The 24,186-nt window shown below is 42.8% G+C and overlaps 1 long non-coding RNA gene across 1 annotated transcript in view; it reads left to right on the plus strand.

The window, feature by feature from the left end:
- Positions 1 to 24,186, plus strand: part of LOC124776673 — a 46,123-nt gene that overhangs the window by 10,759 nt on the left and 11,178 nt on the right. Inside the window, exon 2 of the long non-coding RNA XR_007015647.1 lies at positions 10,233 to 10,272. This is a non-coding gene — a long non-coding RNA (uncharacterized LOC124776673). The remainder of the gene's footprint in view (positions 1 to 10,232; positions 10,273 to 24,186) is intronic.

Consider the following 24,186-nt stretch of genomic DNA (forward strand, 5'->3'; position numbering starts at 1 on the left):
TCACCCATGATTTACGACACTTAGGATTCTCTCAAAATACGAGGGCAGTTCAATAAGTAATGCAACACATTTTTTTTCTCGGCCAATTTTGGTTGAAAAAACCGGAAACTGCTTGTGGAATATTTTCAAACATTCCCGCTTCATCTCGTATAGTTTCATTGACTTCCGACAGGTGGCAGCGCTGTACGGAGCTGTTAAAATGGCGTCTGTAACGGATGTGCGTTGCAAACAACGGGCAGTGATTGAGTTTCTTTTGGCGGAAAACCAGGGCATCTCAGATATTCATAGGCGCTTGCAGAATGTCTACGGTGATCTGGCAGTGGACAAAAGCACGGTGAGTCGTTGGGCAAAGCGTGTGTCATCATCGCCGCAAGGTCAAGCAAGACTGTCTGATCTCCCGCGTGCGGGCCGGCCGTTCACAGCTGTGACTCCTGCAATGGCGGAGCGTGCGAACACACTCGTTCGAGATGATCGACGGATCACCATCAAACAACTCAGTGCTCAACTTGACATCTCTGTTGGTAGTGCTGTCACAATTGTTCACCAGTTGGGATATTCAAAGGTTTGTTCCCGCTGGGTCCCTCATTGTCTAACTGAACACCATAAAGAGCAAAGGAGAACCATCTGTGCGGAATTGCTTGCTCGTCATGTGGCTGAGGGTGACAATTTCTTGTCAAAGATTGTTACAGGCGATGAAACATGGGTTCATCACTTCGAACCTGAAACAAAACGGCAATCAATGGAGTGGCGCCACACCCACTCCCCTACCAAAAAAAAGTTTAAAGCCATACCCTCAGCCGGTAAAGTCATGATTACAGTCTTCTGGGACGCTGAAGGGGTTATTCTGTTCGATGTCCTTCCCCATGGTCAAACGATCAACTCTGAAGTGTATTGTGCTACTCTTCAGAAATTGAAGAAACGACTTCAGCGTGTTCGTAGGCACAAAAATCTGAACGAACTTCTCCTTCTTCATGACAACGCAAGACCTCACACAAGTCTTCGCACCCGAGAGGAGCTCACAAAACTTCAGTGGACTGTTCTTCCTCATGCACCCTACAGCCCCGATCTCGCACCGTCGGATTTCCATATGTTTGGCCCAATGAAGGACGCAATCCGTGGGAGGCACTACACGGATGATGAAGAAGTTATTGATGCAGTACGACGTTGGCTCCGACATCGACCAGTGGAATGGTACCGTGCAGGCATACAGGCCCTCATTTCAAGGTGGCGTAAGGCCGTAGCATTGAATGGAGATTACGTTGAAAAATAGTGTTGTGTAGCTAAAAGATTGGGGAATAACCTGGTATATTTCAATGCTGAATAAAACAACCCCTCTTTCAGAAAAAAATGTGTTGCATTACTTATTGAACTGCCCTCGTATATCCATTTTTTATCACCTGTCACTATTCAATGGAGAAACGACTTTCTTTTGTATATAGCCAGCAGCATTTCACAAGTGGTCTTTCGATTTGCTTGCTGTCTTCCATTCAGTTCATGCAGAACCCATTTTCCCACTTTCTGCACCTTTCCCATAGTTTTAACTAAAGAGAAACGGCTTTCTGCATCAAATTCAGGTGTTCCGTGAGTTCCTGTTGAGTTTGAGTATCATCTTCATCCAATAAGGCCTGTAATTCGTTGCCTTCGAACTTTTATTGTGGTTTCCCACTCTCATAGTTTCTCATGTCAAAATCACCCCTTTCGAATTTTTTGAACCAATTGAAACACTGTGTTTTCCCAAGAGCATGTTTGCCGAAAGCTTCAACAAGCATTCAGTGTGATTCTGAAGCAGTTTTCTTCAAATGATAACAGAAAACTAATACTGTCTGCAAATCGTAGTTCCTAGGCATAAAACTCGACATGTCTATGGGTTTGTAACAGATACCAGTGTATGGAACTTAGGTTATTGTGTGTTGACATTCATTGTCACCTGTTACAGGAAGCAGATGGTGCTGCAGACGTGGTCTCAGGAGCCCTATACTGGTGGCTAGGACCATCGACAGTGAAATTCCGGTTTCATACTTCTACTCCTTGTATACTGAACAGCCTGGCAGACATTTCTCCAGACCACACCTTTATATAACATTGTCACATGGTTCACTATGATTCATGTGTCCACAAAAGTCATTTTACTGTTTTACACTTCCACACCCACCCTGTACCATATCATCCAGTTGGAATTATATTTAGTATATGAGCAAATGATTGGCCATGGTAAATGAGTTATATACACCATACTGCAAATTATAGTGCTGTAACTGCTTCATAATGAGTTGTGGAACCCTCAGGGAGAATAGTGAAGAATGACAGAATTTTTTTCAAATAACAGCTTTCCGCATTTGACATTATCCACATAAAAAAATGTGACTGTGGCATAATTGTTTTTCAGTTACAGATGACTCATCAAATTTCCACTTTACTAGCATGTGGAAGAACTGACATGGCATTTTTGTAAGTGTTGAATTTCGTATGTGTTGAATGTTTGTGACATGAGCTGAAATTCAACCTGATGCAATACTACTTTATTATCCCACTGTCATCAGCAAAGTACCACAACAATAACAGTTCATGAAGTTTCTTTAGGCAAATATCCACTAAAGTGACAATAACCTTAGCTCAACCTTGAATGGGGAAAAGCGTTGAGATCTGTCTGGATGATACATTTGTGACAAAAGAGCCTAGGGCAGACTTGAGCCTCTTGGACAAGGAGTTGTTCATGGTCCAGAGTTGGAATGACCTGTGACTCCACCGCAAGTGGCACCATTGTCACATACATTGGGCTGTGCCTCTGGAGTTGTAAATTTCCTGGTTATGCCACACTGATTCCAGAGACAGCCACGTGTTAGCTACAGTGCTGAGTCTTGTTTACTTCAGCCTAGATCACTTTCATCCATGTGTGAATACTTCGCACTGTTGCAGTCTCTTAGTTCTATGTTTGTCTGTGTCTCTGCATTTGGATGCTTTTGGAGTCCTCATTCGCTGGTTAGGTAAACACTCAGTGTTTGTTGAAGGATGCCACACATACTCTGTACTCATTCCCAGCAGTTTGGTGAATGCCATCGTCTTGCTTTGCAAGATATAACAGTTGCTCTCACATGTATGTTTGTTTCATGTTAGTGTTTTATGTTATTGCAGTTACGGTCTTCAATCTGAAGACTGGTTTGATGCAACTCTCCTTACTACTCTATGCTGTGCAAATCTCTTCATATCCAAATAACTACTGCAACCGTCATCCATTTGAACCTGCTTACAATATTCATTTCTTGGTCTCACTCCACAATTTTTGCCTCACATTTCCCTCCAGTTTTGCATTAATGATTCCTTGATATCATAGAATGTGTCATATCAAATGATTCTTTCTTTTAGTCAAGTTGTGTCACAAGCTTTTTTTCTACCCACTTCTATTCAGTACCTCCTCATTAGTTACGTGAGCTACCCATCTAATCTTCAGGATTCTTCTGTAGCACCACATTTCGAAAGCTTCTATTCTCTTCTTTGAACTGCTTATGGCCTGCGTTTCACTTCCATACAATGTTACACTCCAGAGAAATACTTTCAGAAAAGACTTCCTAATGCTTAAATTTATATTCAATGTTAGCTTTATCTCTTGAACTTCAGCCATTGTGTCTCCATTATATGTCCTCTTTTCTTCAGCCATCATCTGTTATTTTACAGCAAAACTCGCCTATTAGTTTTGTAGAGCGTAGAATGTACGTTATTCATCTCATAACATACAGTTACAAATCAAAGCTTTTTGTACTGGAGACACATCAAATTAAAAATATAGGGTTATAGTAGTTTTTAGACATGAAAAATTTAACAAGAACATATATAACACTTATGGTCATTTTGCAGCTTGCAATGCAATTTATACAATATGTTAACAATTTAGTACACAATACATAATTTTTATTGTTTCTTTTCTTTTCAAGTTGCCAAACTGTCCTGCATGAATTCTTCAATTGAATAGCAACATTTTTCCACTAGTGTATTAAATAACAATTATTTTAGTGGGTCAAACTCAATATTTAACAGATTTGTTATTTAATTTATTGTAAATTTTTAATCCCATGTACAATGGTGTTTGAGTGTAAAATTTTAAATTATGAGAGGGAAGTTTGAAAATATCTGTGACGAGTACTGTAATTGTGACTGAAATGAAAATTTTCAAGTGAGTTTTGATTTTTATATATGAAAATAAAAATTTTGTAGATGTACAGAGAAGGAATGGTTAGTATTTTTAAATAATGGACAACAAAATGTTCTTTTTTGGACTACAAACATGTTTCTTATGATTCTCTTTTGAAGTGTTAGTAATCTTGGGCTGTTCATAGAGTTTCCCCAGAAAATTATTCCATATCAAATTATAGTCTTAAAGTAGCTGTGGTACACTATCTTCCTGGTGCCCATAAGGGTGGAACCAGATAAGATATTCATCGCATAAGTTAGGCTGTAAGATTTAGACCTAGGAATTTTACATAACTTGCTTCAGTCATTTCCTGATCGCTGTGCACTATTTTTGTGGGAGATGCTGATGATGTTTTAGCACTGAACTGCACTAATTGTGTTTTTGTGACATTGAGTTTTAATCCATTTTGCTGTAGTGTCTCATTTCCTAATCTAATTCCCTCAGTATTGCCCAATTTAATTCAACTACATTCCATTACCCTTTTTTGCTTTTGTTAAAGCTCACCTTATATTTTCCTTTCAAGTCACTGTCCATTGTGTTCTACTGCACGTCAAACTCTTTTACTGTCTTGGACAGAATTAGTGTCATCATCAGATATCAAACCTTTTATTTATTTTTTCTGAACATTAATTCCCTCTTCAAATTTTTCTTTGGCTTCCTATATTGCTTGCTCATTTTACAGACTGAATAACATTGGGGGTAGGCTGCACTCATGTCTAACTTCCTTCTCAACTACTACATATCTTACCCGAAGATGGCTTCTACCAATTTTTCCATTCCTCTCTAAATAAGTCAGTATTTTGCAACCTTTTCTTAATGTAGTAATATGATTGAAGTTTCTGACAATGAGAAGGATTGATCTGTCTGTGCTTTAAAGAAATTTTTTATAGCCGAGATCATGTTCAAAACTGTTTTTATTGACTGATTTCAATGACAGGTAAGACTGTCATCTTCAAATCTCTAAAATTGTTTTTGGTTGTACGTCATGTTCCATTGTGCAGTCATAACTCATGCCAAGTTAACATATTAGTGGAGAGGTTTGTCAAAAATATCAATAACATTACAAACAGGTTTGTCACAAGTGAACAAGTGACAGACTGTTTGTAAACCTGTGTGGAACATGCAATATACTCTCCATTAAAGTACAGATTGTACATAAAGTCTGGGAACACTTTAAATTATTTATTGCACAAGAACTAAACATTGTACAGGTGTCATACATATTGCATTTTGAAGAGAAACTCTGAAAGTTTTTTTTTTACAAACATTCGATATGCAGACCATAAGTAACCCGGCAGACATCAATACAATAATCGAATTCTTGCCATACCCATCCCAACATGGCATCGTTGACTGTAGTAGTCGCTTCCCGTATTCTCTCCCAGAGCTCTGCTATGTCACGTGGTAGAGGCGGTACATACACCAGATCTTTAATGTGTCCCCACAGAGAAAAGTCACACGAATTGAGATCTGGTGGTTGGGGAGGCCATTTAATGAAACAGCAGTCCCCTCCTGTAGCAGGCCGATCCATTGATGCAGCAGCTCCATGTTCAGTAACCACGAACTTCACGATGAAAATGGAGTGGAGCCCTATCTTGCTGAAAGATGAACGGAAAGTGCGTTTGCATTTGAGGCATCAGCCATTGCTGCAACATGTCCAAGTAGGAATATCCAGTGACAGTGCTCCCATGAAGAAGAATGGCCCATACAGTTTTTGACGTGACAAGGACAAAAAACATTTACCTTTGGGGATGATGATGATGAAGTCCCATACTCCTTGACAGAGCATAGGGGAACAAGAATCACACTAAAATTCAATACATTCGTGTGGATGCTTTGTACCCCAGATTCGACAATTATGCCTGTTCACTTTCCCGTAAGTGTGAAAAGTGGCTTCGTCGCTAAAAATTAAGCGATCAACAATGCCGTCCTCACCCTCATTGAGTTGCTGCAACTGTGATGAAAACTCAAAATGCTTGTCTTTGTCGTCATCATTGAGCTTCTGCACTAGCTCCAATTTAAATGGTTTCATAGACAGCTTCTGCCGCAGGTTTTCCACACTATCATTGGAGCCAATTCGAATTCACGGGATGCGTGATGCACCGATTTCTTTGGACTCCTTATGAATGTCTGTCATACGCGCTCCACATGCACTTCACTCACATTGGAACGTCCGCTTCTTTTTGCTGGGCATTAGCAACCCATCGTAATGAATTTGTGGACCAGTGGTAAATGACCTTCCTAGTTGGTGGCTTCTTTCTGTACTTGGTTCTAAACATCTGTTGAACAGCTGTAGCACATATGTTTTTGTCGATCTCCAGTACACAGAAAGCTTGCTCTGCACCTGAACTTGCCATGTTTGTGACTAGCGCTGACTAATGGCAAATTACCAAACTACACTGTGGCGATATACATGGAAAAAAAAAGAACCTTTCAGGGTTTCTCTTCAAAATGACATATGTATGATATCTGTACAATGTTTGGTACTACTTGCAATAAATAATTGAAAATGTTCCCAGACTTAATGTACACCCTGTATTAATGTGGCATCAGTAATGAATGCCCAGTAGAAACCTGTCAATAAAAAACAGTTTTGAACATGGTCTTGGCTATAAAGTTTTCTTTAATGAAGCAATAGATTAGTAATACTCACACAAGACAGCACCTACTTTCTTTAGAATTGGAATTATAGCTTATTTCATGAAGTCTCACGGTATTTCTTCTGTCTCATATATCTTGCACATGGGTGGAATAGTTTTATCATGATGGATTCTCCCATGCGTATCAGCAGTTCTGAGGGAGTGTCATGTGCTCCAGGGGCCTTGCTTGAGCTTTAGTCATTCAGTGCTCTGTCAAATTCTTCTCACAGTAGCCTATGGCCCATCTCATCTTCATCTACTTCCTCTTCTCTTTCTACTAACTGGCTTCAAGTTCATTTCCCTTGTATAGTCCCTCTACACATTCCTTCCACCTTTCCTTTCTTTGGTTATACTGGTTTGCCATCTGAGCTGTTAATGTTCATACAGCTGCTTCTCTTTTCTCCCAAGATCTCTTTAATTGTCCTGTAGGTGGCATCTCTCTTTCTGCTAGTTATACTCATGTCCATGGACTTACATTTGTCCTCTGGCCGTTCCTCCTTAGCCATTTTGCATTCCTTGTCAGTCTCATGTTTTAAAAATTTGTTTCCGTTACACGTGCTTCATTTGCTGCATTTTTATATTTTCTCCTTTCATCAATTAAATTCAGTATCTCCTGTGATATCCAAGAATTTGTATTAGACCTTGTCTTTTTGCCTATATGATCTTCTCCTGCCTTCACTACTTCATCTCTCAAAGCTACCTACTCGTCTTCTACTGTATTCCTTTCCCCTGTTTTGGTAGGATGTTGCCTAATATACCCTTTGAAACTCTCAATAACCCCTGATTCTTTTAACATATCCAGGTCCTCTCTCTTTAATTTCCTACCTTTTTGCAAATTCTTCAGTTTTGATCTACAGCTCATAACCAATAAATTGTGGTCAGAGTCCACATCTGTCTCTGGAAGTGTCTTATGGTTTAAAATCTGGTTCCAAAATCTCTGTCTGACCATTACAGAATCAACGTGAAACCTTTCAGTGCCTCCAGGCCTCTTCTATGTATACAAACTTTATTCATGGTTCTTAAACTAAGTGTTAGCGATGATTCAGTTATGTTCTGTGCAAAATTCTACCAGGTTGCTTCCTCTTTCATTCATTTTCCTCAGTCCATATTCTCCTACTATATTCCTTTCAATTCCTTTCCCTACTTCTGAATTCCAGGCAACCATCAAAATTAAATTTTCCTTTTCGTTAACTATACAAATAATTTATTTTATCTTGTCGTACGCTCTTTCAGTCTCTGCGTAACTTGTTGGATGTAAACTTGAATTGCTGTGGAGAGTGTCGGCTTTGTCTATCGTGGCTACAATAATGTGTCCACCGTGGTGCTCACAGTAGCTTACCTGCATTCCTGTTTTTTTTATTCATTACTGGATCTACACCTGCATTGCGTCTATTTGATTTTTGTATTTCTAATGTTATATTCACCTGACCAGAAGTCTTGTTCCTCTTCGCTAATTCCCATTGTATCTAACTTCAACCTATTTGTTTCCTTTTTCAAATTTTCTATCTTACCTTCAGGGATCTAACATTCCACACTCCGATTTGAAGAATGTGTCTTGATTCTTGTGATGACGACATTCTCTTGAATAGCCCCATGAGGAAACTTGAATGGGGGCAATTTTACCTCTGAAATATTGTGCCCAAGAGGAAGCCATCATCATTTAACCATGTGGTAGAGCTCCTTGTCCTTGGGAAAAGTACTAGCTATAGTTTCCACGCACTTTCAGCCGTTTGCAGTACTGACACAGCAGGGCCATGTTGGCCAATGTTACAAACAAATCAGTCAGTCACTCAGATTGTGGCCCATGCAACTAATAAAAAGGCTACTACCCTTCTTCGGAAACCACATGTTTGTCTGGCCTCTCCAAAGAAATCTCTCCATTTTAGTTGCATCTGTGGTACAGCTATCTGTATTGTTGAGGCTTGCAAGTCACCCTACCTCTGCAATGTGTGTGGTTCATGAAGCAGTAGTTGAACATTGTGGCCATTAAGGACCCAGCGTTTTTAGTGTGTCGGAGATAACAAATGCAGTTGCAGAAGGAGCAGCTGAGACAGTAGCTACAATAACAATAGTTGCAACAGCAGTTGCACGAACAACAGGAGCAAATGCAGGAGCTCATCAATTTGCTGGCCATGCAGTGGTGAGGTGAGTGGAGGCGGCACAGCCTCCACACCTCTGCTTGACACATTTGCAGGTTTTGATGATACCATGGAAACATGGGAAAATTATTTAGTCCATTTTAAGATGTACTGTCAGGCAATGTACATCATTGAGTCTGTGGATTAGAATGTTTTTATATTGTTGTGGAGTACTAGTTTGTGTGAAGGAGAGCCCCTAATAGTTATGAAAAAGTACAATATGCAGGATTGTGTCAATTACTAAGCACTACTAAGGTGAGAAAACACACGTGTTAGCTGACTGCGTACAGTTGAATCAATATCGTAAGTGTCCCAGGCAATGGTATACATTTGGATAGCTGACTTACAGGGATTAGTGCGTAGACGCAATTTTAAATTCAAACATTACAGCACGTCCTATGTAAACTCCCTAATCTGCAATACAGTGATGTGGCTAATGCCAGACATGGCTGTACGGACTAAAGTGATAGTGCATTCAGATCTTATGTCAGAGGAAGCAGCATGAACTGCAGAATCAGAGGAGTTGATTGCTGCAGCACAAAATGTGTTTTCCAATGATTGGCAGGTAGCAAAACAACTTGAAGGGACACACCAGTGCGATTAGTCCCAGACAGACGCTATTCAGGCTTTAGCGATCGTGTTGTCAATGTGGCTGGACAGGTGTAGTAATGAAATGGGTACTCTGGCATCTTGGTGCAGATCTGCTACAGAGGTGGGGGCCTCACCAGACCACTGTTGGTCTTCATGGCATTAGCCTTCCATTGAGTTCACACCATATGCAGAGTGCTGTCCTTTTACGGCACTGGACTTGGAGTCTTTCCCAGATTACATGAGAGGAGGCAGTGCTCTTATTTCTTTGCAACTTGTCAAGCTTTACATATGCCATGCAGTTGTGTGCAAAAAACATCAGAGAGCTGTGCTGCAGGATGATGTCCCCAAGTTTTCAATTGAGTCCACAAGCATGTCAGTAGCTGGTTGTTTCAATTACACACATGGGCCTCGACCAGTCTGATCAGTGTAGATACATATCACTGACTGGGATGCTCCCCCCCCTCCCAATACTGCTCTCAGCTCCAACTGCTTTCTGATAGTAGGCAGCCGACTCTCTTACATGGACAACTACTAGTCACAGCTAAATAAAAGAATATAGAACACCAGCTCATGCTTTTAGTTGTAAATCCATAATTGGTAGAAAACATTTCATACTTAATGCTTTCATTATTTTTGGCTTTGAAGCAGTCAATAAAGTTAACTTGTCTGTCATTTCAGAACTTGGAAACATTGCTCCAATCATTCAATCAACGTTTTGGTAAGTATCTGGGTCATTTCAAGGCCCAAAATTACGTTGAATTGATTGACAATTCCTAGGTTCTGTCCAGCCTGCCTCATGCCTTTTGCTATGCAAGGTAAAGTGAAGGTGGAACTTGACAGACGCCAGAACCTTGGGGTGGTGTCACTGGTTTCATCAAGCCAGTGTGCCACCCCCACAGTAATCATCCAGAAATCCAGAGATGACGTTAGACTTTGCAGCAATTTCAAGCACATGATCAGCACACAAAGTGAAATAACTGTTTCTCCATACCATGTCAAGTTGTTAGCTAAGTTGGCTAATAATCAGAATTTCCAGAATTGACCTCAGATATATATACTTTCAACTGCCACTGGACACAGCAATGTCCAGACATGAAAGTGCTAGAGGAATGTCGTAGGAGGTCGTCAGACACTTCGTTGCCAGCAGTAGGAGGAGCCCAGGGCATTGAATCAACTTCAGAAGAAGGAACAGCCTTGACTGTGGGCTTCCGGCTTAAGGCACAAGGAATATTGGGTGTGGCTCATGGAGTGCAGTCGCCAAATAGGCAGGGGAGCAGCCAAGGTGAGAAGTGGACCTGGAAAATGAGACACATGCAAGGCTGCCATCAAGAAGAGACAGTGATGACACTGAAAGCAGCAAGACCTGGTACATCCAGGCCTTGCAGCAAAAGTTCCATGACTGGAGAATATGATGTGAAGGGAAATCTGGGGAAGGGGGGGGGGGGGGGGGGGGAGCATGTCAGATGACTGCCGCAAAAGAAGTCTTGTGGTGGTGCCGGACGGGTTTCCACAGAAGGCAGAGTGTGCTTCATGCAGTTGGCTGTTAGAAAAGAAGATGAAAACATGATGCACAAGGAGCTGGCAGGTCTTACGGTACAAGAACCTGGTGGAGGCCTTGGTGCAGGGAGCTGGTTGAGTAGGTGGTGCCTGCTGAACTGTCAGTGCCGGATGAGCTGGTGGCAGTAGATGAGCTGGTTGCCCTGGGGCAGGAGCACCAGGGCTGGCTGGCACTGGGTCCTACAGGGGGCAGGGTAGCTAGGGCTGCGTCACAAGAGGTGGTGCTGGAACGATTGTGCGAGAGCCATTGAGACCATAGGGCTGGAGATGGCCAGGAGAGAAACAGCAGGAAGAGCAGAAACTTGAAGGTTGCAAGCCAGTGTGTCAAGGAAGGTGAGCCATGAGTCCGAGGCATTGTCGAACTCTGGAGGATGTGGAGGCAGTAGAAACGAGTCCTGGGCAGGAGGAACATCGGGATGGGTGAGGCACCATAACAGAAATTCAGTGGTGCAGAGGAAGTGCCATGCACAATGTTGAAGCTGTGCTGTCCTGTCCTTAGCACATGAGGGTCACCACCAAATGATGCTGGGTCAGATAGAGAACATACTGGGTCAAACAGTGCAACTGCTGACCTTGTAACTGGCCAAGCTGCAGGAGTGATAGTTCTGGTGTGGAAGAAGCCATGGCAAGAGCGCGAGTGAGTCCAGAGATGAAAACATGAAAGAGGGTCCAGTAATGACAGGAAGCAAGAGAAGGGGCCAGACACAGTGAATCAGTACAAGGAAGGAAGCTGTGCCAGACAGAAGCAAGGTTAGACTGAAACAAGGCAAAACATTTGGTTACTGTAAAGATACATTGCTGTAGATAAAGTCTATATAGTCTGCACTAGTGGTGTCTTAGACCGTGACTGGTGGTGTTGCACTCTGATGAAAATACCTGCAGACTTCTGATGTCGAGCATTGAGACTGGAACTTGCACTGACTAGCAAGCTGCTTGGAGATGCTCTGTAAAGGCTGCCCAATGGTGGAATACCAGGAAGTTGTCTAATATCACTTGGATTATGGAGGTGAGCTAGTGTTGGCTGTATCTGACAGATGCGGCACCATCACAAACTTCAGTGGCTGTTCGGACAAGATGAACGGCAGTTGAGTCGCACTCTTCTTGACAGGGAGGCAACCTAAGGCACTGCTGTGTGGCATGTAGTTGGATCGTAAGGCGCCCCCGCCAGCCAGATGCTAGAATTAGGGTATTGCAGTCGTTTTCAGGGAAGCTAAATTACTGTATGAAGTTCTTTCATGGGCAGCTCACGTTTGTTACCCATAGAATCAGCTTCTTAAGAAAGGGATGAAGTTTGAGTGATCAGAGATGTGTCATTCGGCATTCCAGAAACTGAAGCAACACTTCCATTCTGCTTTGCGTTTGGCCAAGTTCATCCCCAGTGAGCCTTTGATTCTTGCCACAGATGCATCCCAATGCAGCATCAGAGCCATTCTCTCTCACAGAACTCCAAATGGCTGAAAACAGTCTGTTGCATTCGCATCAAAGACTTTGTTGGCAGCACAGAGAAATTATTCTCAGGTTGAGGAGGAGACACTCATGATAATATAGAATGTAAGAAAGTTCCATGTGTTCTTTTATGGCACTAAGTTTCACCTTCTTACAGATCATAAGCCACTCATCTTCAAGTTTGGTCCCCAAACAACACACTCAGACAGAAAAGCGCAGCAATGGGCCTGGTTTCTGAGTAATTCTCTTATGATACATCACTGCATGCAAATTCAGTTGCTTTGTCATGGTTACCAGCAGGTCCTGATATCAACTTTGATAAGCAGGAGGCAGTCTGGACCAGAACCTTCAGGAGGTGCTACATGAATTTCTGTTGGCAGTATGGAAAGTCGTGGCAGCTACAAGTGAGGGTCCACTCCTGCACAGAGTAATTACAGTGGTTCAGCAGATGGCTGGAACATTTTCTCATGAGTTCAGACCTTGAGCTCTTAATGTATTTCAGAATTTGCGATATGCTCAACATCATCAATGGTGTCCTGCTGTCAGCAGTGGAAGATTGGACTGCTTTGTTGTTACTACACCATCGTTATGATGATGCATTCTCATTTTACATGCATCCCATTGGGGGGTGTTGTAAATGAAAGCATTGGCCCTTCGACACATCTATTAGCCAGCATTTAATTCCACTGACAAGCATTTGGTGTGTGCCTGTTCAGAGTGCACCCAAAACCAGGCACCTCCATCACAAAGATTTTCTCCAGAGCACCCGTGGAACTGGGTGCTCATGGATTTCACTGGTTTCATCTAAGGGTCCATGTGGTATTAGACGCCTCGTCTAATTTTCCATGTGTTGCTAGGTTGTCCTCCATGTCGAACGCTACAATTCAGTCCTTAGCTGCCATTTTCGCTATTGAGGGTATGCTACTCACCCTGGTCTCAGACAATGGTCAGAGGAATGTGAAGCATTCTGCCACCAGAATGAAATTCAGCACCTGACCACACGTCAATCTGAATGGCATCACATATAGGGGTCGAGCACTAGTAAAGACATTCAAATCACAATTAAAGGAAACAGCCTCAGCATTGCCTAGACATGATGCGTACTGAGCAACTCCAATAAGTGGCTGAGGTGTTGCACAGCTGTCAGTGTTGCAGTCTCTTTGACCAATTGTGCCTGAGGGCTTGCCCCTCTGGCACATGGACCACGTCTGGGTGTTGGCAAGGTTTCACTTTCTGGGCACGCACATTCAGGTAGACACCGGAGTGGATGTACGGCATCATGGTGGAATATAAGGGGCAATAACTTTATATTGTTGCAGTGTGTCAGCAGCACCTGATAGGCCACACTAAGCAGCTATGCTTGCGTCAGACTGAGCAATGGACACCACAACTCAGACATACAAGAGACATTTATGCAGGTGGGATGGATTAACTAACCTGAGCTCCAAAGCACTGAGTGACACCCACAGATGTTTCCAATCTCCCTGCCATGCACTGCCTGCTGTATAATTTGTACCCTTGACCAGTGATATCCACCACATAGGAGAACTGTTTGCCTGGGGTGGACCTGATGGAGATGGAGTATATCCCTCCATCATCACAGCAGTTGGCTGTGGTTGCTGCCCAGTCTTCATTAGCTCTTGACCACCAGCCTCCAGTGCAGCATCAACCTGTCACCATCCCCAGCATTGCCCATGATGTCCCAGCAGAGAGCACCCAGGAGGAACCCCTGTGGAGATCCTTGTTGTGGCTTAGGCAGTGCTGCTGGAGTCAGCTGCTTATTACCACTAATCTTGATTCTTGTTTACTTCAGCCTATACTCATTTGCATTTGTGTGTGAATACTTCTTGGTGTAGCACTCCGTAAGTTCCCTGTTCATCCCAGATAGTGCTTTCAGACTCACTGCTCCCCAGTTTGGTTGACACTCAGTGTTTGTTCAAGGGAAACCATGAGTCATGGTGCTCCGCACTCATTACGAGCATTTTTAGGTATGCTATCATCTTGCTTTGTGAGTTACAACAGTAATCAATGTAATGACGACATATACTAAATCTGGAGCTGCATAAATGTGAGAGATATCAAAAGTACAAGCTGAGAAAGGCTTTGTGATAAGAACACTATGACATGTTGGAACCAATAAAAAAGGGTGCTATTGGTGACTGACTTCTGAGCAGAATTTTGTTGCTTTAAACTCATTTTTAACTGAGAAAAAAGTCACATAAATTCAAACCACTTTCCAAAGTAGTCCTACAAAATCAACTTGTGGGGTTTCATTAGGGACAACGTTTATGCACAAATGCCACCACAGAACCTAGAAAAGTTGAAGAACCTGATCTGTACTGCCATAACATCAGTGATGGACATACTTACGTAAGTATGGGAGGAATTTTAAGTATCAGTGTGATACGTTTGTGTCACTGATTGAGGACACATTGAACATCTGTAATATAAACTTGAGAGATTTGTAAATATATGTCCCAAGTGTTGTAGTTGTATGTCGTACAGTTTAATAAATATATGTGTTTGAAATATGTATCTCAAACAGTGGAAACACCAGATTGAAATATCAGCAATATAAAGAAAAGATAGATTGCTACTCACCATGAAGATGACACACTGAGTTGCAGATAGGCACAGTGAAAAGAAGTTACCCATTAGCTTTCAGCCAAAATCTTCTTCAGAAAAGGAAACACACACACACACACACACACACACACACACACACATTCATTCTCACAAACAAGCATGCCTCATGTACAGCTGACTGTCATCTCCAGCTGTGCAGACTAGAATGCAACTATCACGTAGAATGGAAACAGCGGTCCAGAGGGGGAGGGAAAGAGAAGGGATAGCAGGGTATGGGGGGGGGGAGGGGGAGGGGGGGGGAGAGAGAGAGAGAGAGAGAGAGAGAGAGAGAGAGAGAGAGAGAGAGAGAGAGAGAGAGAGAAGTGCTATCTGTTCAAGTGGGTGGGGACTAGGCTGCCAACAGTTGTAGTGCTGGGGGCGGAGGGACAGGGAGATGGGGATGAGTGGTTGGAGGGGGGATATGGGGAGTGAAAGAGGAGGGAAATGGGTTAGGTCAGGTGTGTTGTCAGAGGGCACACAAAGAGGATGAGGGGATGAAAGTAGGGAGGAGGTGATAGGACGGAGGGGGTGGCTACTCAATGGAGGGTGTGAGGGATAGTAAGTTATCATAGTTGAGGCTGGCATAATTTCAGATGCAGGGAATGTGTTGTAAGGAAAACTCTCTCTGCACAGTTAAGAGAAACTGGAGGTGGAGGGAAGGATCCAGATGGTTCTGGTAATGAAGCAGCCAGTGAATTCAAGCATTCTGTCAAAATGGTTCAAATGGCTCTTAGCACTATGGGACTTAACTTCTAACGTCGTCAGTCCCCTAGAACTTAGAACTACTTAAACCTAACTAACCTAAGGACATCACACACATCCATGCCCGAGGCAGGATTCGAACCTGTGACCGTAGCGGTTGCGCGGTTCCAGACTGTAGCGCCCAGAACCGCTCGGCCACGCCGGCCGGCAAGCATTCTGTCTTCAGCTTTTATGTTGTGCCATAGGGTGGTCTATTTTGCTCTTGGCCTCAGTTTAATGGTAACCGTTCATCCTGGTGGGCAGCCAACTGGTAGTCATACCAATATAAAAAGCTTTACAATGATTGCAGCAGAGCTGGTGACCCAGCCTCTGATGGAGTATGATATGCCTGTGACAGGACTGGAATAGGAAGTGCTGGATGGTTGGATTTGGATTGGGCAGGTCTTGCATCTGGGTCCTCCACAACAATATAATCCCTGTGGCAAAGGATTGGAATTGGGAGTGGCATAGGGATGGACTAGGATGTTGTGTTGCTTGAAAGTGCTACAAAACACGACTTTAGGAGAGGTGGGAAGGATCTCGGGTAGGATGTCCTTCATTTCAGGAACTGATGACAGATAATCAACGCCCTGACAAAGGATGTGGTTGAGTTGTTCCAGTCTGGGATGGTACTGGGTGATGAAGGGAGCACTTCTTTGTAGCTGGTTCTTTTGGATAATGGGAGGACTGGACATGTGCGGGGAAATGACAAGGGAGATCTCGTCGTGGACTAGGTCGGGTGGTCTGGTGGTGGTGCCTGTCTGTGAAGGCCTTGGTGAGACTCCCGGTTGGAAAAGAAAGTTCTTGTCTCTGGAGATATGCTGTCCCTGGGTGGCCGGGCTGTATGGGAGGGATTTTTTGGTGCAGAAGGGATGATAGCTTTCTGGATGCAGGTACTGTTGGTGAGTTTAGTGTGAACAGGGGCGTGGATGGAGCCAAGAGAGAGGAGGAGGTCAACATCAAGGGAGGTGGCATGTTGGGTTGAGGAGGACCAGGTGAAGCTGATGGGATAGAAGGTACTGAGATTGTGAAGGAATGAGGATAGGATGTCTTGGCCATGAGTCCAGATCATAAAGATAGCATTAATGAACCAAAATCACACTAGAAGTTTGGCATTTTAGAGGCTGGGAGGGTCTCCTCTAGGTGTCCCATGAACAGGTTGACATAGGAGGGTGCCATGTAGATGCCCATGGCTGTGCCATGGATTTATTCGTATACTTTCCCTTCAAAGGAGAAGTAGTTGTGATTTAGGATAACGATAGTAACGTGTATGAGGAATGAGATAGTGTCTTTGGAGTCTGAAAGATGTTGGGAAAGGTAGTGTTTACGAGTGGTAATACCGTGGGCATGAGGGATGTTGGTCTATAGGGAAGAGGCATCAACAGTGATGAGTTTGGATTCAGTAGGTAAAAGAGAGGGGATAGTGGGGAGTCAATGAAGGAAGTGGTGGGTGTCTTTCACAAGGGAGGCTAGATTATGGGGATTTGGTTGGAAGTGCTGGCCAGTAATTCTTTCATTAGGGGCTCAATATCAAGCTGCAATAGAATGTCCAGGGTTGTTATGTTTAAACTAAGAGTTTTAACAATTTACACAAGCTCACAAATTATGCATCCCCGGCAGGAGGGATGGAAATGGTACAAAACACTAACAATTAAAATATTAACCTTGCCACCGAAGGTGCCCTCCCCCCATGAACCATGGACCTTGCCGTTGGTGGGGAGGCTTGCGTGCCTCAGCGATACAGATGGCCGTACCGTAGGTGCAACCACAACGGAGGGGTATCTGTTGAGAGGCCAGACAAACATGTGGTTCCTGAAGAGGGGCAGCAGCCTTTTCAGTAGTTGCAGGGGCAACAGTCTGGATAATTGACTGATCTGGCCTTGTCAGTCAATACAGGGACAGTTAATGCTGTCTGTGGATGGCACTGGAGTTGTCTGATGGTGTCCCAAATGTATTCGATTGGGAGGTAGATTTGGTTATCGAACAGGCCAAGGTAACATGTCAACACTCTATACTAGAGCATGTTGGGTTACAACAGCAATATGTGGATGGGCTTTATCCTGTTGGAGACACCCCCTGGAATGCTGTTCATGAATGGCAGCCCAACAGGTTGACTCACCAGATTGAATACAAATTTGCAGTCAGGGTGCGTGGGATAACCATGAGAGTAGTCCAGCTGTCTTACAAAATTTCACTCCAGACCATAACTCCAGCTGTAGGTCCAGTGTGTTAAGCACAAAGACAGGTTGGTTTCAAGCCCTCAACCAGCCTCCTCCTAACCAACACAAGGGCATCACTCGCACCTTGACAGAACCAGCTTTCACCAGCAAAACATAACAGACCTCAACTCTGCCCTCCCATGAGCTCTCAATCGGCAGTGGCTTGGGATCAGTGGAATTCATGCTAAATGGTGTCTGGTTAAGAGCTGTCTTTGAAGTAACCAATTTGTAACAGTTCATTATGGCACTGTAGTGGCAACTGTTGCTCTGATTGCTGCTGCAGATGCAGTACAACATGCCAGAGCCTCACACTGAAAATGACAGTTATCCCTCTCAGTAGTGTCATGTGGCTTTCCGGAACCTGGTTTTCTTGTACTGTACAGTCTCATGATCACTGTTGCTAGCAGTTATGTACAGTACAGTAGCTACATTGCTGCCAGGTCTTTCTGCAATATCATAGAAGGAACATCCAGCTTCTCATAGCCCTATTACATGACCTCTTTCAAACTCAGTGAGGTGTTGATAATGGCGTCTTTGTCACCCTAAAGGTATTCCTGACTAACATCAACTCACCACGATGAATCTCATAGGTAACAAACATTCATGATCATTACAATGTGTATTTTAAGCAAACCTGATTTGCATCCTTATAGTGGTACAGTGTAATACAACTGGTGCAAAACTGGAATATATACCATCTTTCAGATATAGAAACATGCCTACCAACTTTCATTTATGCTGCACGACTCCTTCTTGGTGTTGCAATTATTTTTTTTCGGTGTTTTTAAATTGGTGCACATATACTTCAATAACATTGTTGCGGGTAATGAAACTTGCTTCATTCATAAATTGCTTCAAACAAGTCATTAAACAAAATGCTTGTGCCTGTATATGTGTGTGTGTGTGTGTGTGTGTGTGTGTGTGTGTGTGTGTGTGTGTGTGTTTGAGTGGAGACTTGTAGTGGAAGTTAGTTTGAAAAAGTAAAATAACTGGTTTTATTCTGCAGGACTTTCTAGTGCTTTTAGTGTGTTTTAACGTAATATTTATTTACCATCATCATTACAAGCACACTTTGTACCAGGTGGTTATAATTAAAGTGCAGCTACTCACACAGGCCAAGTTGTTGTTGTTGATGTGGTCTTCAGTCCTGAGACTGGTTTGATGCAGCTCTCCATGTTACTCTATCCTGTGAAAGCTTCTTCATCTCCCAGTAACTACTGCAACGTACATCCTTCTGAATCTGCTTAGTGTATTCATCTCTTGGTCTCCCTCTACAATTTTTACCCTCCACGCTGCCCTCCAATACGAAATTGGTGATCCCTTGATGCCTCAAAACATGTCCTACCAACCGATCCCTTCTTCTAGTCAAGTTGTGTCACAAACTTCTCTTCTCCCCAATCCTATTCAATACCTCCTCATTAGTTACGTAATCTACCCACCTTATCTTCAGCATTCTTCTGTAGCACCACATTTCGAAAGCTTCTATTCTCTTCTTGTCCAAACTGGTTATTGTCCATGTTTCACTTCCATATATGGCTACACTCCATACAAGTACTTTCAGAAACGACTTCCTGACACTTAAATCTATACTCGATGTTAACAAATTTCTCTTCTTCAGAAACGATTTCCTTGCCATTGCCAGTCTACATTTTATATCCTCTCTACTTCGACCATCATCAGTTATTTTGCTCCCTAAATAGCAAAACTCCTTTACTACTTTAAGTGTCTCATTTCCTAATCTAATCCCCTCAGCATCACCTGATTTAATTTGACTACATTCCATTATCCACGTTTTGCTTTTGTTGATGTTCATCTTATATCCTCCTTTCAAGACACTGTCCATTCCGTTCAACTGCTCTTCCAAGTCCTTTGCTGTCTCTGACAGAATTACAATGTCATCAGCGAAAAGTTTTTACTTCTTTTCCATGAATTTTAATACCTAGTCCGAATTTTTCTTTTGTTTCCTTTACTGCTTGCTCAATATACAGATTGAATAACATCGGGGAGAGGCTACAACCCTGTCTCACTCCTTTCCCAACCACTGCTTCCCTTTCATGCCCCTCGACTCTTATAACTGCCATCTGGTTTCTGTACAAATTGTAAATAGCCTATCGCTCCCCGTATTTTACCCCTGCCACCTTCAGAATTTGAAAGAGAGTATTCCAGTTAACATTGTCAAAAGCTTTCTCTAAGTCTACAAATGCTAGAAACATAGGTTTGCCTTTTCTTAAACTTTCTTCTAAGATAAGTCGTAAGGTTAGTATTGCCTCACGTGTTCCAACATTTCTACGGAATCCAAACTGATCTTCCCTGAGGTCCGCTTCTACCAGTTTTTCCATTCGTCTGTAAAGAATTCGCGTTAGTATTTTGCAGCTGTGACTTATTAAACTGATAGTTCGGTAATTTTCACATCTGTCGACACCTGCTTTCTTTGGGATTGGAATTATTATATTCTTCTTGAAGTCTGTGGGTATTTCGCCTGTCTCATACATCTTGCTCACCAGATGGTAAAGTTTTGTCATGACTGGCTCTCCCAAGGCCATCAGTAGTTCTAATGGAATGTTGTCTACTCCCGGGGCCTTGTTTCGACTCAGGTCTTTCAGTGCTCTGTCAAACTCTTCACGCAGTATCTTATCTCCCATTTCTTCTTCATCTACATCCTCTTCCATTTCCATAATATTGTCCTCAAGTACATCGCCCTTGTATAAACCCTCTATATACTCCTTCCACCTTTCTGCCTTCCCTTCTTTGCTTAGAACTGGGTTGCCATCTGAGCTCTTGATATTCATACAAGTGGTTCTCTTCTCTCCAAAGGTCTCTTTAATTTTCCTGTAGGCAGTATCTATCTTACCCCTAGTGAGACAAGCCTCTACATCCTTACATTTGTCCTCTAGCCATCCCTGCTTAGCCATTTTGCACTTCCTGTCGATCTCATTTTTGAGACGTTTGTATTCCTTTTTGCCTGCTTCATTTACTGCATTTTTATATTTTCTCCTTTCGTCAATTAAATTCAATATTTCTTCTGTTACCCAAGGATTTCTATTTGCCCTCGTCTTTTTACCTACTTGATCCTCTGCTACCTTCACTACTTCATCCCTCAAAGCTACCCATTCTTCTTCTACTGTATTTCTTTCCCCCATTCCTGTCAATTGTTCCCTTATGCTCTCCTTGAAACTCGGTACAACCTCTGGTTCTTTCAGTTTATCCAGGTCCCATCTCCTTAAGTTCCCACCTTTTTGCAGTTTCTTCAGTTTTAATCTACAGTTCATAACCAATAGATTGTGGTCAGAGTCCACATCTGCCCCTGGAAATGTCTTACTATTTAAAACCTGGTTCCCAAATCTCTGTCTTACCATTATATAGTCTATCTGAAACCTGTCAGTATCTCCAGGCTTCTTCCATGTATACAACCTTCTTTTATGATTCTTGAGCCAAGTATTAGCTAGGATTAGGTTGTGCTCTGTGCAAAATTCTACCAGGTGGCTTCCTCTTTCATTTCTTCCAAGGCCAGGTATGGGTGTAATTATTGTATGGCAGCAAAACTTGGTAGATATGGTAATATGTAGATATGCTAATGTTTTAATGTGAAACCGATTTACTCTGTAAAAAATGTTAGTTCCAATTATGGCCACCAGGTGCAAATCTGGTGCTATACATTATATAACCAAATGACATCTATGCTGCAATACCAGAGAAGGAAAGTTGCTACTCACCATATAGTGGAGATGCTGAGTTGCAATAGGCACAACAAAAAGATTCACACAATTATAGCTTTCGGCCATTAAGGCCTTTGTCAGCAGTAGACACACATACACGCATGTGCGCACACACACACACACGCACACACTCACACACACACACACTCACACAAATGCAACTTGCACGCACGTCTGCAGTCTCAGAGAGTTCAAACCACACTGCGAGCAGCAGCACCAGTTCATGATGGGAGTGGCGACTGGGTGAGAGTAAGTAGGAGGCTGGGGCAGGGAGGGGGAGGGATAGTATGGTGGGAGTGGCGGACAGTGAAGTGTTGCAATTTAGATGGAGGGCCCTTGCGAATCCCAAAAGACAGTCGCCATAACCTTTCCAGCTGAAGGAATGGTCTTTGCCTTTTTTGGTGCAGATTCTCCCTTGGTAACCCATTGTTTAGATTGTTGTTTGGTCTCAGGAGTGTAGTAAGGTATCCATGTTTCATCCACAGTGATGAAACAATGCTTAAAGTCCTGCGGATTCTTCCTGAACAGCTGCAAACCATCCTTGCAACACTTCACATGATACCGTTTTTGGTCAAGTGAGTAATCACAGAACCCATCTTGTGGATAGCTTTCTCGTGTCTAAATGTTAATGCAAAATATTATCTCCCCTTTCATTCAAGATGCTCACAGCACTAGCAGTCTCACATACCTTAACTCTTCTGTCATCCATCACCATATCATGGATTTTATCAATGATTTCTGAAGTCGTAACTCCACAGGGTGTCCAGAACGTTCATCTACATCTACATGACTACTCTGCAATTCACATTTAAGTACTTGGCAGGGGGTTTCATCGAACCACAATCATACTATCTCTCTACCATTCCACTCCCGAACAGCGCGCGGGAAAAACGAACACCTAAACCTTTCTGTTCGAGCTCTGATTTCTCTTATTTTATTTTGATGATCATTCCTACCTATGTCGGTTGGGCTCAACAAAATATTTTCGCATTCAGAAGAGAAAGTTGGCTACTGAAATTTCGTAAATAGATCTCGCTGCGACGAGAAACGTCTTTACTTTAATGACATCCGTCCCAACTCACGTATCATATCTGCCACACTCTCTCCCCTATTACGTGATAATACAAAACGAGCTGCCCTTTTTTGCACCCTTTCAATGTCCTCCATCAATCCCACCTGGTAAGGATCCCACACCGTGCAGCAATATTCTAACAGAGGACAAACGAGTGTAGTATAAGCTGTCTCTTTAGTGGACTTGTTGCATCTTCTAAGTGTCCTGCCAATGAAACGCAACCTTTGGCTCGCCTTCCCCACAATATTATCTATGTGGTCTTTCCAACTGAAGTTGTTCGTAATTTTAACACCCACATACTTACTTGAATTGACAGCCTTGAGAATTGTACTATTTATCGAGTAATCGAATTCCAACGGATTTCTTTTGGAACTCATATGGATCACCTCACACTTTTCGTTATTTAGCGTCAACTGCCACCTGCCACACCATACAGCAATCTTTTCTAAATCACTTTGCAACTGATACTGGTCTTCGGATGACCTTACTAGACGGTAAATTACAGCATCATCTGCGAACAACCTAAGAGAACTGCTCAGATTGTCACTCATATCATTTATATAGATCAGGAACAGCAGAGGTCCCGGACGCTTCCCTGGGGAACACCTGATATCACTTCAGTTTTACTCGATGATTTGCCATCTATTACTACGGACTGCGACCTTCCTGACAGGAAATCACGAATCCATTCGCACAACTGAGACGATACTCCATGGGCCGCAGCTTGATTAGAAGTCGCTTGTGAGGAACGGTGTCAAAAGCTTTCCAGAAATCTAGAAATACGGAATCAACTTGAGATCCCCTGTTGATAGCGGCCATTACTTCGTGCGAATAAAGAGCTAGCTGTGTTGCACAAGAACGATGTTTTCTGAAACCATGCTGATTACGTATCAACAGATCGTTCCCTTCGAGATGATTCATAATGTTTGAATACAGTATATGCTCCAAAACCCTACTGCAAACCGATGTCAATGATATAGGTCTGTAGTTTGATGGATTACTCCTACTACCCTTCTTAAACACTGGTGCGACCTGCGCAATTTTCCAATCTGTAGGTACAGATCTGTCGGTTAGCGAGCGGTTGTATATGATTGCTAATTAGGGAGCTATTGTTTCAGCATAATCTGAAAGGAACCTAATCGGTATACAATCTGGACCTGAAGACTTGCCGTATGAAGCGATTTGAGTTGCTTCACAACCCCTAAGCATCACTTGTGCCCATATGGCCACTCCGAAAATTTGGAAACAACTTATAA

This window comes from Schistocerca piceifrons, chromosome 2 (assembly GCF_021461385.2).
Source record: "Schistocerca piceifrons isolate TAMUIC-IGC-003096 chromosome 2, iqSchPice1.1, whole genome shotgun sequence".
NCBI lineage: Eukaryota > Metazoa > Arthropoda > Insecta > Orthoptera > Acrididae > Schistocerca > Schistocerca piceifrons.